At 48.5% G+C, this 6,689-nt stretch overlaps 1 non-coding gene across 1 annotated transcript; it reads right to left on the bottom strand.

Annotated features, from left to right (window-relative positions):
- Positions 1–9: 9 nt before the first annotated feature.
- LOC125773144 (5.8S ribosomal RNA) lies at positions 10–167 on the bottom strand. Its single transcript, XR_007419921.1, has one exon. It is a non-coding gene; the product is annotated as a 5.8S ribosomal RNA (ribosomal RNA).
- Between the last annotated feature and the right edge of the window lie 6,522 nt (positions 168–6,689).

Raw genomic sequence — 6,689 nt, 5'->3', positions numbered from 1 at the left:
GGAATTGATAGGCACTCAAGAATGTGTGCATCGGCCGGGTTTAATCGTCCGACGCGCAATATGCGTTCAACTTATCGGTGTTCATGTGTCCTGCAGTTCACATTGTGACGCGCATTTAGCTGCGGTCTTCATCGATCCATGAGCCGAGTGATCCCCTGCCTAGGGTTTTATAGTAAGGTTCCCAATGTAACACAATCCCGGTGGTACGTCCAAAGACTAACTTTCTGACTAAGTTGTCTTTATTACCCAATAGTCCCAGGCCTTGTGACTTGTGGCTCATGTCTACGCCCATGGCCACCATTCGCTAAGATAGTTTTGAAGTCACTTTGAAGGCCCAGGAACAACTCTCTTAGCACATCGGTTAACCTGGCGCCGCAGTCAACTCATGTGCTTGGATCGGATCGAGCTATTGAGTATTGGGCCTGCATACTCGCTCATCCGTATCCTTTGCGTACCGCCCCATGGCCCTTGTATGTCTGCACCACAGTTCCTGTTCGTTCCGTGCCTATGGCCGGATACGTATTGCACATCGGTATACCTGTCGCTACTCAGGCAACTCGTGTGCGTGGATTGGATCGAGAACATGGTGTGTGCCCCATGTTATAATTGATAGTCCATATCCACTTTATAGGTTAAAGTCATAAGTTGTGATTGCACAACCATTCTTCATAAGAGTTTAATCACTCTTCAACTAACTTTCGTTCTGGTGTCTTGGTATCAAATCGCGTAAGACACAAGATTCTACTGGCCAAATAGAATCTAGCACATTGGTTAACCTGGCGCCGCAGTCAACTCATGTGCTTGGATCGGATCGAGCTATTGAGTATTGGGCCTGCATACTCGCTCATCCGTATCCTTTGCGTACCGCCCCATGGCCCCGTCCTTAGAGTTAATGACTAATAGGCTTAACTCTTTGTATGTCTGCACCACAGTTCCCGTTCGTTCCGTGCCGTGGCCGGATACGTATTGCACATCGGTATACCTGTCGCTACTCAGGCAACTCGTGTGCGTGGATTGGATCGAGCTCATGGGGTGTGTAGAGATTCCATGTTATAATTGCAAGTCCATATCCACTTTATAGGTTAAAGTCATAAGTTGTGATTGCACAACCATACTTCATAAGAGTTTAATAACTCTTCAACTAACTTTCGTTCTGGTGTCTTGGTATCAAATCGCATAAGACACAAGATTCTACTGGCCAAATAGAATCTAGCACATTGGTTAACCTGGCGCCGCAGTCAACTCATGTGCTTGGATCGGATCGAGCTATTGAGTATTGGGCCTGCATACTCGCTCATCCGTATCCTTTGCGTACCGCCCCATGGCCCCGTCCTTAGAGTTAATGACTAATAGGCTTAACTCTTTGTATGTCTGCACCACAGTTCCCGTTCGTTCCGTGCCGTGGCCGGATACGTATTGCACAACAGTAGATACCATCACCTGACGTATCTAACACACCACTATTGTAACTCGTCGTCGAAGGACCTTTCAAGTGCCTGATGGCCAGGGGAGCTCTTACACGGCACGGAGACACAGTGATGCTCGCCCATCACAGTGTACAACGATCGAGTTTGCTTAAGTGTCTGGGTACCTACACACCAGACACAATGCAATGGCCACGGATCCACACAAGGCACATCACATGCAGAAAGCTTCACCAGATTCTGACACATACCACACTCTTGTAACTCGTCGTCGAAGGGGCGTTCAAAGTGCCTTACGGCTAGGGGGGATCTAGCACGGCACGGAGACACAGTGATGGTCACCCATCAAAGTGTACAACGATCGAGTTTGCTTTCCGCGCAAGCGTTCTAAGTGTCTGGGTATCTAAGCACCAGACACAATGCAATGGCCACGGATCCACACAAGGCACATCACATGCAGAAAGCTTCACCAGATTCTGACACATACCACACACATGCAACTCGTCGTCGAAGGGGCGTTCAAGTGCCTTACGGCTAGGGGAGATCTAGCTCGGCACGGAGACACAGTGATGGTCACCCATCAAAGTGTACAACGAACGAGTTGGCTTTCAACAAATTCTGACACATAGCAAGCGAGCGACCGAGCTACACCGAAGGCAGCCCATGGTTGGTCACTCGCGGACGATCATCAGTAATGATCCTTCCGCAGGTTCACCTACGGAAACCTTGTTACGACTTTTACTTCCTCTAAATCATCAAGTTCGGTCAACTTCAGCCATGCCAGCTGCAGCTCACGAAGGAACCGCGGAAGGTAAGCCTCCAGAAACCTCACTAAATAATCCATCGGTAGTAGCGACGGGCGGTGTGTACAAAGGGCAGGGACGTAATCAGCACTAGCTAATGACTAGTGCTTACTAGAAATTCCAGGTTCATGGGGACCGTTGCAGTCCCCAATCCCGACTAGATGGGCATTTTAGTGATTTCCCGTTCCTCTCGGAATGGGGGCGCCTATTGGCGAGAACACGCTGCGACCCACATTGTAGCACGCGTGCAGCCCAGAACATCTAAGGGCATCACGGACCTGTTATCGCTCATTCTCAGCTTGCTAAACACAAGTTGTCCCGCTAAGCAGGGCAAACGTAGCCGACGACCGCCCGTGAAGGCGCCGCCCGGCTGTAACGTCAGGTGCGCCCGGAGGCGCACTGCTGACAGCGTTCTAGTTAGCATGTTTGAGTCACGTTCGTTATCGGAATTAACCAGACAAATCATTCCACGAACTAAGAACGGCCATGCACCACTACCCTTAAATTTGAGAAAGAGCTATCAATCTGTCTTACCTCGATAAGTTTGGACCTGGTAAATTTTCCCGTGTTGAGTCAAATTAAGCCGCAAGCTCCACTTCTTGTGGTGCCCTTCCGTCAATTCCTTTAAGTTTCAACTTTGCAACCATACTTCCCCCGGAACCCGATTTTGGTTTCCCGGAAGCGACTGAGAGCACCGAATAGGGGTAGCGTCTCCCAATTGCTAATTGGCATCGTTTACGGTTAGAACTAGGGCGGTATCTAATCGCCTTCGATCCTCTAACTTTCGTTCTTGATTAAAGAAAGCATCCATGGCAAACGCTTTCGCTTCAGTTGGTCCTACGACGGTCTACGAATTTCACCTCTCGCGCCGTAATACCAATGCCCCCAACTACTTCTGTTAATCATTACCTCTAGGTTTCTGACAAACCAACGAAATCGTATAAACCGAGGTCATATTCCATTATTCCATGCAAGATTATTCTCGGCCAACGCCAACCCCACGGGGGGGCCGGACGCTTTGTCTTAGCCTGCTTTGAGCACTCTAATTTGTTCAAGGTAAATGTGAGTATCTTGAGCACCATGAGGAGCCCGTGCCGGAGTTAACCGGTAGCACGGTACTCGTTCACAGAGTAACGCCCAAGTACACCATTGTGAGTCGCAGCCGTGAGCGCGCGCACGAACGGCCCCGGCGTGTAACCGGGCGCCCGTGGCGGTCACGTGTCTGGACGGGCAATCAACTTCGAACGTTTTAACCGCAACAACTTTAATATACGCTAGTGGAGCTGGAATTACCGCGGCTGCTGGCACCAGACTTGCCCTCCACTTGATCCTTGTTGAAGGATTTATACTCAACTCATTCCAATTATGGACCATCGTTAGAGAGGTCCATATTGTTATTTCTCGTCACTACCTCCCCGTACTGGGATTGGGTAATTTACGCGCCTGCTGCCTTCCTTGGATGTGGTAGCCATTTCTCAGGCTCCCTCTCCGGAATCGAACCCTGATTCCCCGTTACCCGTCGCAACCATGGTAGTCCTCTACACTACCATCAATAGTTGATAGGGCAGACATTTGAAAGATCTGTCGTCAGTCGACAAGCGACCATACGATCTGCGTCCTTATCCAGACTTCAACTCAAGCCGCCCGGAGGCGATTGGTTTAACTAATAAGTGCACCAGTTCAGCTACCCGCGAGGGCAACAGTCCCGGCATGTTGCATGTATTAGCTCTGGATTTTCCACAGTTATCCAAGTAACTAGTGGTAGGATGATCTTGTGAATTATAGCTGTTATACTGAGCCTTATGCGGTTTCACATTCATTTATGTTTGTACTTAGACATGCATGGCTTAACCTTTGAGACAAGCGTATATTACTGGTAGGATCAACCAGAATTCGTTCCACTACAGACACACACTCGCTTAGTGGGAAATAAATTTCCACACAACTCTCTCTCTCTAGAACCATATGGAATGGCTCTTTGGTGTTGGGTAAGGCACCAATTTGTTGGGGTGTAACGGTCACCACCAACTTTAAGTTTGTTAGGGCACAACGGAAACCACTAACTAAACTTTAGGAAACTAAATTTCCTCACACATTATCTCTCACCATATTAGCACTAGGTGCTATCCACGATTGTACAACGTTTCAACTCTTGAATCGACCGTAGGGCCGCGGAATTGCTTCCGGGCCCCTATTCTCGCTATTAATTGTTCATCTCTTTCAATACATCGAGTTCGTTCCATTGGGTAGTTCGCATGGCGAACGTTTTGATGCAGCCCCCTGGGGGACCACGGCACTTTACACCGGGTATGGTGTATGCGCAACCTACAGATAACAATAAACCCCTTATGCGTGTGTAAACCGATGTTGGGCTGCTCAACATCTTTCATGGTTACATCACTTGCACCAGAACCCACGGTGCCGATTTGGTAATATGTTGTACATTTACTCTCAAGATGTACGCTTCGGCCCCTTATTCAGGGGCTCAAGCTATTACCAGCAAGAACAATCCTCATCCAGACTTGAACTCGAAACACCCGCAGGCGAACGGTTTAACTAATAAGTGCACCAGTCTTGAATCCATGCGTCGGTGGAAACAATGCCGGCGTGTTGCATGTATTAGCTCTGAACTTAGCGAGTGATTGCCTTGCAGCTGTCATACTGAGCGTAGAGCGTGATTATCGCTCACTTGAACCATGTTGAATGGCTCTTTGGTGTAGGGTAAGGCACCAATTTGTTGGGGCGTAACGGTCACCACCAACTTAAGACTTGCTTATAGGTATTTCAACGTTTTCAACTCTTAAATCGACCGTGTTTCATTATCATCTCTTCTTCTTATTAAATGCATAGAGTTCGTTCCATTGGGTAGTTCGCGTGGCGAACGGTTTGATGCAGCCCCCCGGGGGGGACCACGGCACTTTACACCGGGCATGGTGTATGCGCAACCTACAGATCACCAATATATTTGTGATCGATAATGCACACTTCTTACACGACTGACCAGTCGACAGCGCTGCCTTCCTATTATGCGTGTGTAAACCGATGTTGGGCTGCTCAACATCTTTCACGGTTACATCACTTGCACCCGAACCCATGGTGCCGATTTGGTAATATGTTGTACATGGTCTCAAGATGTACGCTTCGACCCCTTATTCAGGGGCTCAAGCTATTACCAGCAAGATCAATCCTCATCCAGACTTGAACTCGAAACACCCGGAGGCGAACGGTTTAACTAATAAGTGCACCAGTCTTGAATCCATGCGTCGGTGGAAACAATGCCGGCATGTTGCATGTATTAGCTCTGAACTTAGCGAGTGATTGCCTTGCAGCTGTCGAACTGAGCGTAGAGCGTGATTATCGCTCACTTGAAAGGGTCAAGCCCTTTCGAGTCGTCCGGTTTTTACGCCAGACGACTCGGTTCACCATCTTTCGGGATACAAGTTGACTAAGTGGTACCACTACACTTATCAACTTTCGATTTGGTAATCCTCATCCAGCTTCCTTTCTGGAGGTCCCGAGGATTACCAATTGGGCTGTCATACTGAGCTCATATATTGGAGATCGATAATGCACACTTCTTACACGACTGACCAGTCGACAGCGCTGCCTTCCTATTATGCGTGTGTAAACCGATGTTGGGCTGCTCAACATCTTTCACGGTTACATCACTTGCACCCGAACCCACGGTGCCGATTTGGTAATATGTTGTACATTTACTCAAGATGTACGCTTCGGCCCCTTATTCAGGGGCTCAAGCTATTACCAGCAAGAACAATCCTCATCCAGACTTGAACTCGAAACACCCGGAGGCGAACGGTTTAACTAATAAGTGCACCAGTCTTGAATCCATGCGTCGGTGGAAACAATGCCGGCGTGTTGCATGTATTAGCTCTGAACTTAGCGAGTGATTGCCTTGCAGCTGTCATACTGAGCGTAGAGCGTGATTATCGCTCACTTGAACCATGTTGAATGGCTCTTTGGTGTAGGGTAAGGCACCAATTTGTTGGGGCGTAACGGTCACCACCAACTTAAGACTTGCTTATAGGTATTTCAACGTTTTCAACTCTTAAATCGACCGTGTTTCATTATCATCTCTTCTTCTTATTAAATGCATAGAGTTCGTTCCATTGGGTAGTTCGCGTGGCGAACGGTTTGATGCAGCCCCCCGGGGGGGACCACGGCACTTTACACCGGGCATGGTGTATGCGCAACCTACAGATCACCAATATATTTGTGATCGATAATGCACACTTCTTACACGACTGACCAGTCGACAGCGCTGCCTTCCTATTATGCGTGTGTAAACCGATGTTGGGCTGCTCAACATCTTTCACGGTTACATCACTTGCACCCGAACCCATGGTGCCGATTTGGTAATATGTTGTACATGGTCTCAAGATGTACGCTTCGACCCCTTATTCAGGGGCTCAAGCTATTACCAGCAAGAACAATCCTCATCCAG

Source organism: Anopheles funestus (assembly GCF_943734845.2).
Source record: "Anopheles funestus chromosome X unlocalized genomic scaffold, idAnoFuneDA-416_04 X_unloc_22, whole genome shotgun sequence".
In the NCBI taxonomy this organism is placed as follows: Eukaryota; Metazoa; Arthropoda; class Insecta; order Diptera; family Culicidae; genus Anopheles; species Anopheles funestus.
This window is presented reverse-complemented; position numbering and strand designations above follow the sequence as displayed.